General features: G+C 41.3%; 1 protein-coding gene across 2 annotated transcripts in view; it reads right to left on the minus strand.

The window, feature by feature from the left end:
* TAB2 (TGF-beta activated kinase 1 (MAP3K7) binding protein 2) overlaps nucleotides 1-9,706 on the minus strand; it is an 81,388-nt gene extending 71,682 nt beyond the window's left edge. The window contains exon 1 of one of the 2 annotated variants that reach the window (XM_070461566.1): nucleotides 9,685-9,706. The gene's annotated coding sequence lies outside the window, so the exon portion shown is untranslated. The remainder of the gene's footprint in view (nucleotides 1-9,684) is intronic. The other variant, XM_070461567.1, reaches the window with a different exon arrangement.
* Nucleotides 9,707-12,902: the final 3,196 nt, after the last annotated feature.

Raw genomic sequence — 12,902 nt, forward strand, 5'->3', positions numbered from 1 at the left:
TCTTAGAACATGGCAGGCATGCTCCCACCTCTCTGTTTAGAAAGTTTTCTCTTTATTACTTCACTCAGATACCTGGTCAAATGTCATCTAATCAGAGAAGACTTCCCAATTGTTACCACTCCCCCCCCCCAACATAAAGTGATGTCTTCTTCTTCTTTCTCTCTCTATAGGAGCCATACAACCATAAACAGAACTTAAATATCTTCCTCACCTGCTAGTGCCCCTGGCATGTTCTTTTATCGATGGTTGACAGGCATTACACTTTGCACCCAGGTACTCAAGCCGGGGCGTGCGAGATTCTTACCTTACTTCACACTCAGTATTCTCAAATTCATCACCCACTCTTCTCCTTAATTACAGCCTTAACTCATCTCTTCATCAATTCTCAAATAAATGGTTATAAAGCTACCTCTTCCACCCCACCCCCAGCTCCTAAATATTCTCTATTCTAGAGCCAGAGAAATCTTTCTAGAATGTTAATTTAAGCATTCCATCATTTATGGGATGAAGTCAAATCTACTTTATAGAGTATACAAGTATTTTCATGCTCTTCTCATTTTCTACCTCACTTCCGATTAACCCACCACTGATACCTAATACACTGTACTGAGTAGGTGTGTCCTCTCCTACCTCCATCCTTTATGCATGTTGTTCTGACTGAAATGGTCTTGCTTCTCCCAAATTCTCCTCTTCCTTGCCTATCTGGCACATAGATTGTGTCACCTTTCCTACGAAAAATTCCCTCTCATATCTTTCCTTCCCTCACAGGGTTGAATGCTCCCTCCTGTAGATCGCTAAAGTGTTTTACATTTAACCTGGTCACTGCATTTGCTAGGCAACCCACTCCAGTACTCTTGCCTGGAAAATCCCATGGATGGAAGAGCCCAGTAAGCTACAGTCCGCGGGGTCGCAAAGAGTCGGACACGACTGAGCGAGTTCACTTCACTATACTAGTTTGAATACCTGTCCCTTGAGGGCAAGGACATATCTTACTCATTTTTCCAATCTCATCACCTAGCACAGTACCTGGCACACAAGCAGGACTCAAAACTAATTCAAAACTCCTGGAGAGGTGAATTAGGTTGACTAACAGGCCAGTCTTGACTCATGGTGAAAGGATGAATCAGCCAGGACTTCTTGGGTTAGTCAGCTACTGTGCACAGGTGTATCATAGAAGGCATATGAAGCAAACTCCATGGAGTTTCTTTCTATTCTTTCGGTCATGTATTACCCTACAGAAGTACTGATTCCGCAGTTTGGTTAGGCTAAGATCACCAGTTCAATATTCCCGTGAACCAGTTTCCTTCCTCAAAAGAATACAATGGATTTATTTCATTCACAAAGCTACAGCAACGGTTCTGAACCGTCATCCTATAAATTCACGCCAGTGTTCACGAAGGGAAAATCTCACAAAGAGAATGAGGATGTCTCACTCAGGGCAACCCTCACCTCAGCTAGAAAAATCTCAAGAAAAAAAGAAAAATCAAGCTCAACCAACAGGTGTCAATACATTTTCATATGTAAAAAAGAAGAATTGGCTTTGTGGAAATGGAAAGTTTTTTTGAAACCTCATTTCCACATGTTTATTTTTCCATTTCCTTTGAAAATCAGCAGAAAGCAGCAAACAGCATTCCGGTAAGTACAGTGCAGGTATACACTGTCACAAGGTAAACACCAAATTACTCTCAATGCAAATACACAGGGCCTGGATTTTCAACTTTTTTGTTTAACAGTGATCCCTTAAGATATCTTGAGAACTTTTCCCCTTCAATTCTAGTAACTACTTAACTGTGACTCCTACATACATCAGCTTGTGTCCCAAAGAGTAGATGCTCTTGTTTATCTGGTCACCAATAGTTTTTTTAAAAAGTAACCCAAGCAATTTTACCACAATGTACTCAACAAATTAAAATGCAACACATACCCTGTTCTGAATTCCTTTTAAAAAGTAGATTTTCTTGCCTATATTACTATCTTCTGTGTAACTATTTTTTAGTGATAACGCACCATCAATAAAAGCTGATGAAAAGAAAATGTTAGTATAAGCATAGCTGTGTAATACAAGTATATTACTAATCTGTTAAATATTATTTATACAAAGAGCAATTAACACTCATTAGTAGAGCAAAATATTCTACAACCACCACTAGTTCGATGAATTGACATAAAAAACTTTTAGGAAAAAAAAGCAAAAAAAATCAGTCAGTCCAGCAATAAACATCAGGAAATTTAGCACTAACTCTCTTCTGAATGTGAGATATGGACATAAAAAATAATATTATTGAATTTAAAAAAACACTGGTGATGTTTTATTTCATCCTTGGTCTGAAGAGTTACTGTAAATTAAATAATATAGAAGTTACTTCCCTTTTATTTTACTTGCTGAGAAAAATGAACTGAACAGGTATCCTGAAAGAAAAACCTAACAAAACTGAATTCCAAGTGTAAAATTGCTTCCCATTATTTAAGTATAGTTAACTAAGTGAAAATTTACTTTTTTGCACTTTTTTCACCTTAATAATCCACTGTCATCTGTTATTCTCCCAGAATCTGTCTTCTGCACTAGCCAAATAGACAAATTAAATGATCAGAATCAACCCCTCAGAAACTCTGAAGTTTCTGATAATAGTACTGATCTCTAGAATATACCTCAGCATGTGGCACTGCTTTTGACTTACTATTAACATTGTGGCAAGCATGGGCAGGGGCTGGTTGCAGGGGTCACAAATTTTCTTTAACAGATGGATTCTTTGGAATCATTTTATTAAAAACAATCAGCATTCATATACTTCCACCAAAATCTTTTAAATCCTACACTTTGTTACTCTTGCTTCTCTCTGTGGGACCATTCCAACTTCTATTTTATTATTTGGCTTCTGAGGCTTGTACAAGGACTGTGTTTTGTTTTTTCTTAAGTGAAACAAGAATGCCATTTTCTTTAAAAATGCAGTTAAAATATTACAGATTCTTAAAATGCCCTTATCTATGTTGTACCTGTTTATGGATAAATCAAGACTTTCTTTCTGAAGCCACTCAAGCTGACACCCTATAGTAGCATCCCTTTCCAGTGGCAGGTTCTGTTACAGTTCAAAACAAGCAAACAAGCAAAATCCCACAAGAGTATAAAAATATTCAATTGCAGGTATTTCTAGCTCATTTCTAAAACAAATCTGAATATCAAGCAATTTGTTTCTATAAATCTTCAAAAACATCTTGGCTTTTTTTTTTATCTTGGCTTTTTTTTAAGCCAAGAAATAATTTATATAAATGACTAAAGATCTTACACCTTAGGCCAGTCTTTAGTTTTAGTAAAGCTAAAATTATTACTGTATTCATTAGGCAGAGAATAACTTGCCACAGAACAGGAAAAAGCTGACTGATGCTAAGATTTAACATCTGAAAAATGGCTACTGGTAAGGGTGGGGTGGGGTGGGATGTTTTCCCTTTTCCGTGAAAACACCAAAATTCTCCACATCATAGGAATGTAAGAAATTGACAGCCATTTAATTTATAATGTCGGTATAAATCTACAGTTTCACTGAAATTGCCTTAAAGAGACAAACGAGGTAAGTTTGTCTTTTAAAGGTTGGTTGAGTGTAAAATTATACATGAATTATTTTTTCTACTCTTGCTTTAAAAATTGCTATTCACTTTAATGTTAATAACTTCATATGAATAGGTTCACAAATACCAATCTAGTTGTAAATAACTGATTTCTTTTCTTCCTTCTAATCTCTAGGATCTTTTTTCAAACTTTTGGCTAAATTGAGGAAAAAAAAAAAAGGCATTCGGAAGACTCTGTGTGACACCTCAGTCTGTGCTTAAAACAAGAGATTTAAAGGCTTAAGTCCAGCGCAAGCACTTTTCAAAATCAGGAGGTGCTTACTACCAAAAAGAGTTGTGATACCAAAGGAAAACTATCATTAAGAGTCGTTCAGCACTGAACATACAGTATTTCTTGAGCTCCTAAGTGCAGGCCAGGCACTGAAGATATGGTGAAGTCAAGACTGAAAGGAAAATGAGGCATGGTCTGTCCTTGAAAAATTCAGTTGAGTGATTTCCCAGGCTAAAAATGAGAAACAAATAACTGCAATCTGATCGACCATTCCACTTTCTTCAGAAAACTTATCCACAATTAGCATTATTTTCTCTTTGTAAAGTTTTCCTTACACTTGGTGAATACTTTGGATTACCCCCATCACACAATAAAGGCATAATAATTACAGAAAAAGTGAACATTTATTGAATACTTAGACTGCACTAAAGATTTCACAGTGCTTCCATGGATCCTATACAATATTTTTATCTACTTCTCAAAATGCTGATATCCAGCTCATTAATAAGATCTGTCACCATGTTTCTTTATCATAAAGACCAGGTTTACTCCTGACAGCATACTGATTCGACAATGCATACAAACTCTCCAGAACGTTTGACTATAAATTACAGTTGAGTTTTAACCTTATTCTACCAGAGAAGAGTGGTAACTGTTCAAATACAATGTGTATTAAACCATGTCCCCCACAGTGCTGTGAAAGCTTCTTGGAAGGGCTACCAACTTCAACTACGTTTGTTTTATAATAGAACTCCAGATAAGCAACAGACAAAAAAGTTCCAATTTATTGAGCCCCCTCTGTAAATTAGATAATTTACACAAAATGTATGATTTATCGTAACAACCTTATAGATACACTCATTTTTCAGAGATGAAAATAAGCTCAAAGAGGCTGAGAAATTGTAGTTGATCTCAAATCACAAAGCTAGTAAGTGGCAAAATCAGGATTCAAACCAGTAGAGCATACTCCAAGTTTTCTATTGAGCCAAAAAGCAGCTTTCTGAAGCACTACCAACACCAAACTGCTATTAATTAAAACTCCAAAGTATAAACACAATGTCGCTCCCAAGTTATGAAATATATTCTTAAAAGAAAAAAATTTATGTATGGGAGTTTTTGTTTCTGAAATCAAATATAATATCCATTATGCGGTTTTTAAAAGAGCAGATAGGCAATGTCTGTTCCCCAACCCCCTTTTCTGAATTACATTTCTCCACCATACTTTTCTTTCTCAGACACACTTGATTTTCCTCATTTATTATGTCTTCCAATACTAAAATGTAAACTACATGAGGACAGAAATCTTGTCTATGTTATCCACTGCTGTCATCTCCAACATCTCAAAGAGCCCTGGCACATAGTAAGTGCTCAATAAATATTTGTGAAATAACAGAAAACTTGACACCCAGTAGGTATTCAACAAATATTAGTTTCTCTTTTACTATGGAGGAAACACTAAAAACGTTAATGTTAAGATATTAAATGCCAAAAGAAATTTACCACTGCCTTGACACCAAATTTTGAGCTGAAACAGATGAGAAATCCAATAGAATTTCTTGTTAAAGTAAAATGTTAAGGCAAATAAAAAAAAGACACATTCAGCAAAGTCTCATTGAGAAAGCATTATCTATTGGGGTCTACATAAATTATATTTCAAACAAAGAACTTTTTTAAGTGCCAAAACTTAAATCAATTTTCACAGAAATCCTTTATTGAAATTAATATTCACAATTTTGACTTGTGGCAATTCTGACTTCTATCTCCTTCCAAAACATCAACTTCTCAGCTGACAACATCGTACTGCGCTTTTTAACAGGAGTCCATTCCTTTAGAGGATTCAGAAATTAGAAACTAAGCATATTTTGCAAAATGAGTCAATAAAAATCAAAGTCTAAATGAAATGAGTAACTTAAATGCTGGAAGGCTAGTATTAAGTACTACTTAATACCAAACAATGTGTTTTAAGGAATGGAATACTTAGAAAAACTAAGAAAAAGAGCCATTCTTAATCTCTAACTCTACCAAGATCACAGGCAAGTTTAGTAGTTAACTAAAGGGAACATGGGCTTCCCTGGTGGCTCAGATGGTAAAGAATCCGCCTACAATGCAGGGGACCTGGGTTTGATCCCTGGGTTGGGAAAATCACCTGGAGGAGGGCATGGCAACCTACTCCATTATTCTTGCTTGGAGAGTCCCATGGACAGAGAAGCCTGGTGGGTTATACAGTCCATGGGGTCGGACATGTCCAAGTGACTAAGCATATCACAAAGGGAACATAAAGCACAGTACTGGCTACCCCTAGTAATTACTCAGGGATTTTAGCTTTCTGATTAAGTCAGCATCCTTGGTTCAGTGGTAAAGAATCTGCCTGCCAATGCAGAAGATGTAGGTTCAATCCCTGGGTCAGGAAGATCTCCTGGAGAAGGAAATGGGAACCCATTCCAGTATTCCTGCCTGGAGAATTCCATGGACAGGGGGGTCTGGCAGACTACAGTCCATGGGGTCACAAAAGAATTGGACACGACTTAGGGAGTAAACAACACTCTGTCATTCACCAGAAAAAAATGAAATCTTAAAATACTATATAAGTATTCTGGAAATACAAGCCACATATTAATACATATATTTAGATTTCATATGATTTCAGTCACCCAATCCTTACCATCTTAATACAGAGGATTAAAACTTACTACTATCATTCCAGCATTAAAGTTATGCATTTCATTTAGACTTTCACTTTGATTTTTCTTTACTAATTTTAAAAAATATGACATATAGATTGTGAGAGTCTATCAAAAGAGTCAGACCACATCTCCTTAGAACAGTTCAGCATGATCACTTTCCTATGCTTGGCAACCACCACTCTTCACATCTCCATTTTCCTAGTTGCCTAAAATTGTTCATCTAATCCTCTACTAGCATCTTAGCCCCTATCTTCTTCCTCATTACTATTTTGCCCCATTTTCACATTTGCCTCTGTTATTACCTCATAATCCTTCTATTTCACAAAGTCGCAATCTTAGATGGATTAAATGAAGATGACATGAGTGACATAATAGAAAAGTGCTACTATTGTCCTCCTTTGGGTCATAGGAGCCTGGCCAGGTAGAGATACAAAGGAATTGAAGCTTTCCTGAACTATAGTCTAATTCACAAATTTTATATGTTGTAAAGATTATCAGGAACTTTTTCCCTAAAACATCTGCTGCTGCTGCTGCTGCTAAGGCACTTCAGTCGTGTCCGACTCTGTGTGACCCCATAGACGGCAGCCCACCAGGGTCCCCCGTCCCTGGGATTCTCCAGGCAAGAACACTGGAGTGGGTTGCCATTTCCTTCTCCCCTAAAACATCTACAACAATGTAAAACATTGCCTTTTAATGTATGTTGATAATTGCTTAAAAAAAAAAAAATTTTAGTCTTGAGTTTATACAATTAAAAAAAAAACGCTGTTTCAGAAAATTCACACATTCCTTATGGGACTTTTTTGGCACAGAAACACAAAGTTTCATGTAAATGGTGTACATTACACCTATTTTGCACAGTGCCATATGTTCATAGATACATATGTCGATTTTATCCTAATTACTATTTTGAGAAAAGAATTTCCCTTACAGAGAAATGTACAGAAATATAATAAATTTTTATTTCTGTCAAGACATAAAACTAATCATTTTAAGACAGTTACCCAAGTGTAATGTGTTACTAATACTAAAGAAGCAATACTCAGTAATAATGTAACTGGGGATCTGAGTAATGCTTACTTTGTAGTTTAAAAACCTCCTGATTTCATTAAATGTAATAATTATATGCAAGTTTTAAATAATATCATTAGTTGAAAGCAAGTGTTTCTTTTCAGTAAAGAGAGGACCAAATATAGGTGTTCTTTCAATCAGATCAGATTAAGTTAAAACATTTTTCAGAGAATTTCTATCAGATGAGAGTGACTGTTTATACACTTAATAAGTTACAAAAGCACAGGTTGCACTATATGACAGCTCACTAAAGAGAAGTCAAAGGCATGCATTTCATCAGTGTTCCCTGAGAATAGTTTTGAATTCAAGAAAAGGTATTCCACTTGCCCAAAAGAAAAATGAAGTAACATAGTATATGCAGTAGATGACTTAGTCATCTAATTAACACATTCAACTTTTAGTTGATCCTTTAAAGATTTAAATATTAAGCACCCTCTATTAGAAACTGATAAGATTTAAGGGGAGAAAAAAAACTAACAGAAGTTCTGAATCACTGGAATTTTTGTTCTATTTCCTGTTAACACACTGGTAGTGCCATCATTCAATATATTCGTTCCATACACTTTTTTTTTAAAGCTATAGATCCTTTTAAAACTTGACCCTTTTAAAATTTGTAACTCATTTATCTAACAATTCCTCCCATTGTTTCTAATTTAAGTGCTCAGCCAAAGCGCACAAGATGAAAAGCATGTCTGTCTTTATTAGAAAATGTAATGGTTTCAAAATCTAAAGTTTCCAACTAGGATTAAAATCAAGCACGATTTCACTGTTACAAGGAATTCAGATATTTTTTAAAAGGTGTCAATACTCTGCCACTGTACGAGAAGTGTGGTAAGCAGTAGTAGTGTAAAAACTGAAAGCAAAATTCTGTTCCATGCCCACCAAAATTCCCGGCCAAATCCGAAATTGCATAATGAGCAACATACTCTTCAGAGTGAGCTAAAGCACAAAGTGATTCCTTTCATAAAAATGTTAATCAACCTGATCTTAAAGTCTGACACTTTTACAAACCTACCTAAAACAGACAAAATGGATGCAAAATTATACTGCCTCATTGTTGCCTCAAATACGACCTTAGTGTTCAAGAACTTTCCAATGAAATAGAGCACTCAAAACGGCCTCGTACCGGCGACCCGAAACTCACGGACTCCTGAGAAACCTCGGGGAAGCTGCAAATTCCCTCCACTCTCCTGGAAACCCCTCTTATCAGAAACATTTGAAGAATTTCTCCACAACAATTAAGCTGACTTGAAGAATGGAAACCTAACATCTCAAATATACTATATATGGAATGAAACGTGGCCAAACACATAAATACGAACGCACACAGTCTCTGACACTGTGGTACACTACCCTGCCCGGGCCATCCCACAGCATCAGCCACAGAAAGATACACCTGTCACCTGTTCGGCGATACCCAAGACCCTTCCAGCCTTCCTGCCACAACCACAGTCTTAGGATTTGAGACTGATCGGACAGAAAGCTAGAATTATCTATCCATTGAAATCTAGGGGCCACACTTTCCCAGAGGGGCTGGCTCCCCACTTGAAAAAAAGGCTGCAGAAAACCAATATTGGAAAGGTAAACGACGATCTCCCCTCCACTACCACCACCAGAGTCCCTCGGTCTTCCCCCTCGCCCCAAAGTCATCTTGATTCGGGGCACGACTCCCCCCCAAAAGCGTTCTCCTTCCCCCACCCCCCATCTCACACACGCCAAAGGGGCGGACCGGGGGGCACCGGTGCAGGCAGGGGCCCTCCCCAACCCCCTGGCACCCTCCCCCACCCGGGGCTCTCCCGGCGCCCGACTCCAATGAATCTCCCCCTCCCCCTACACACTTACTCCCCCGAGCCCAGGCCCGGCCCGATGCTCCCCACCCCCGGCCGCTCAGGAGGACCTGGGGGGCCTCCCTCTCTACCTCGCCACTGGGGAAGGAAGGAGGCGGAGGAGAGGAAGAGTGAGAGGAAGAAGCGGGCGCCCCGCAAGGGCCTCGCGAGTCGGCAGTCTCTTCCAGATAAAGGGCGGGGGGGTGCGGGGAAATGAGGGGAGAGCCGGGACTGGGGGTCCCGCTGAGGCCCGGCAGCGCTGTCCGCTTACCCTTCGCCGCCGCCGCCGCCGCCGCTTCCCCCTCCTCCTCCTCGGCCGCCGCCGCCGCCGCCGCCTCTCCCACTAGGGCAGCCGTCTCCACCGTCGCCGCCGCCGCCGCCTCCACCACAGCCGCCGCCAGCGCCGCCGCCGCCTCCGATTCCACCCGGCAGGGGGGACACCTCAGCCCTCCCTCCCTCCCCGCTCAGCCCCTCCGATCGGCCGCCGCCGCCGCCAACTCCCTCCGGCCGCCGCCGCCGCCGCCGCCGCTCGTGGCTGAGGGGGAGGGGAGGGGGGTCGGGCTGGGTCGCCCCGCCGGCGGCCGCTGCAGATCAAAAACGATGGCTGGGTGGCGTCGCCGCTCCCCGCTCCTCGGCTCCAGCTCGCTCGCCTCCCTACCTCCCTCGGCCCCCACCCCCCTCGCGCTCGCCTGCCCTCCCCCCACCCCCCCAGCTCTCGCTCGCTCTCGCCGCGGCTCCGCCAGCCCAGTGCAAATCAAAATACTGTCACACAATATGGCGGCACGGCCGCCGGCAAACACCGCGAGATCTGCGGCCGCTGCTGAGGCGGCGGCTGTGACGAGGCCTTCCCCCAGTCGGGCGGCGGGGGAGCGGCCGGCGGCGGCGGCGGCGGCAGCAGCGGCGCGGGGATGCTCTTTCTCCGCCCTGCACCCCTCCCCCGACACTCGGAGCCTCTACGCCCGCCTTGCGAAGGCTGGAGCGAGAACGTTGCCGGGCCCCGCGGATAGGCGCGGGCGGCCGCCGGGGCCGTGCGGGAAGGGGCGTCGAGGCTAACAGCTCCGGGAGGGCCCGGGATCCTACTTTTGAAGTTTTATCCCGGCCGCCGTTACTTGGAGGGATGTGTGTGTGGAGGGAAAGAGCATGTTTCCCCTCTCCTCCCGCCCTCAACGGGGGCCGGTCGCAGTTTGGGTTGAAAGGAGAAAAGAACTCCGCTCCCCGCGGCTCGACCCGTCCGGAAGCGGGCGGCGGGACCTGCAGGGCAGCCGGCCTTGCTGCGCGGGAAGGGGGCCCTGAGGTCCCGGCCGGGGGCGGACCGGACGCCGCGGCCGCCCCGCGCTTGCTCCCGGCCGGGCCGCCGAGGGCGGCAGGTGGGCCTGCGGCGGAGGCGGGTGTGAGGCGGCTGCGGGGCGGAGACACACCCCCTCTGAGGCCGGCGGCTAGGAGGCCTCAGGCTGATGGGGGTGACCCGAGCGGGAGACCGGCGGCGTCCCAAGGGTGTGCGGGACACGTCCTAAAAGGCTCGGAGCTCGCAGCTTCGAGTCTGGAAAAGCGTGTTGGGCTCTTGAGTTTTCTTGAGCCCTGGAAAGAAAAACCAGTCTAAATGCTGCGAGGGTTTTGTTGTTTCGATTTTATTTTAATTGCACGTTCCTAGAAGTCCTAGAAGTTGAGCCAAAGACACTTTTACATGGGGGGGGGGGGGGGGGAGGGGGGAGTGGGGAGGAGAAGGAAAGACTTGTTTCTATCTTCTTAAAGAAATATTTGTTTAATTTCCCCCTGAAATAAAACGTGTTCAACACTCACACATTTCTCACAATGTAAGCTATTTAAACATTCGGCGTTTTAATGGTGTCCAAAACACTACAGGATTTTTTTTTTTGTCCCTGTCCAAAATGTCTATCTCCCTGCCAGTTTCTTGAAACGATTCTTACTCCCCAGAAAAATCCTCCAGAATGAGCGCTGTGGTTACAGCCAGAGGCTTTAAGCGTGTACACACACACACACACACACACACACACACACACACACACACCCCTTTAAGAAATACAGGCTTCTCTATACACACACACACCCTTTAAGAATACAGGCTTCTCCACACACAGACACACACACACACACACCCTTTAAGAAGTATAGGCTTCTCTATACACACACACATACACACACACACCCTTTAAGAATACAGGCTTCTCCACACAGACACACACACACCCCCTTTAAGAAGTACAGGCTTCTCTACGGATACAACCAGAGTCTTTAAGTGCGTGTACACACACATACACACACACATTCTCTATGGTTAAGGTACTTTTGCCAGTATCATGTAAAAATCCTTGAAATATTGGGATAGGGCACCAGTTCAAAACTTTCCTCACATCAAAAGCCAAAAGTACTCAGTTACTTACTATATCAGAATTTAAGTACTTTTCTATTGTCGATATCATTAAGAGGAGTAAATTAGGATTTTAAAAAATGGGAAGACTATAGATTTAATGTGTTCAATGTTGGATAATAAAAAAGATCACTGAAACTTAATACTTTACATTAGTTCTCTCCGAGGAACCATATCCATACTAAATGTTAAATTAATTGATGAAATGAGTTTAGAACAATTGAATCCATTATTTAATAAATTTAAGCAAAACCACTATAAAATATAAAGCCAATGATTGCTTTTGAAATGGTAGAATTATGTATTTTATCCAAACTTGTTAGAAATTTATTTAATGAAATAAATATACACATTTTAATAGAAATATAATATTTTATAATCTTAGGAATACAAATAAGTATGAATAGCTCAAGTCGAAGAACCAGTGGGTGGCAGAGAAGGTATGTATAACAATACATCCTTGAAGCAATGCTGAAAAGCTTTAACCTGGATCTAATGATGAGAAGCATCAAACCCAAGTAGAGGAAAATTCTACAAAATAACTGGCCTGTATTCTTAAAACACTGTCAGTGTCCTGAAAACAGAACAAAACTGCAGATTAAAGGAAACTAAAGACCTGACAACTAAATGCAATTTGTGACCTTGAACTGGATCCTTTATTGGGGGAGGAAAGTGCTATGAAGGACATTATTGGGATAATCAGTGTGGGTGGAACTATAAAGTACGGTGTCCATTTAAGTTTCCTGAATATATTGTGTATGAGACTATCCTTGTTCACAAGAAAACACACTGAAATATTAAGGGGTAAAGGAAACTTATGTATGCAGTTTTTTCCCTAATGGATCAGAAAAAAGAAATTATAACCCTCATGCATATGTATACATTTCTCACATATCCCATTCACGTATACAGAAAGATTGATAAAAACTGATGAATCTAGGTAATTTTTTTTTTTTTTACTGAAGAATCAATTTCTGTTGAAGTTCAAATATGATGGAAAAGTGGTTATCTTCTAAAACAAAGAACTTAAAATGAGCCATAACAAAGGACTAATAAAAAGTGAGATTTCCAAAATGCAAGAACAGATGGATTCCAAGAAG

This window comes from Odocoileus virginianus, chromosome 34 (assembly GCF_023699985.2).
Source record: "Odocoileus virginianus isolate 20LAN1187 ecotype Illinois chromosome 34, Ovbor_1.2, whole genome shotgun sequence".
NCBI lineage: Eukaryota > Metazoa > Chordata > Mammalia > Artiodactyla > Cervidae > Odocoileus > Odocoileus virginianus.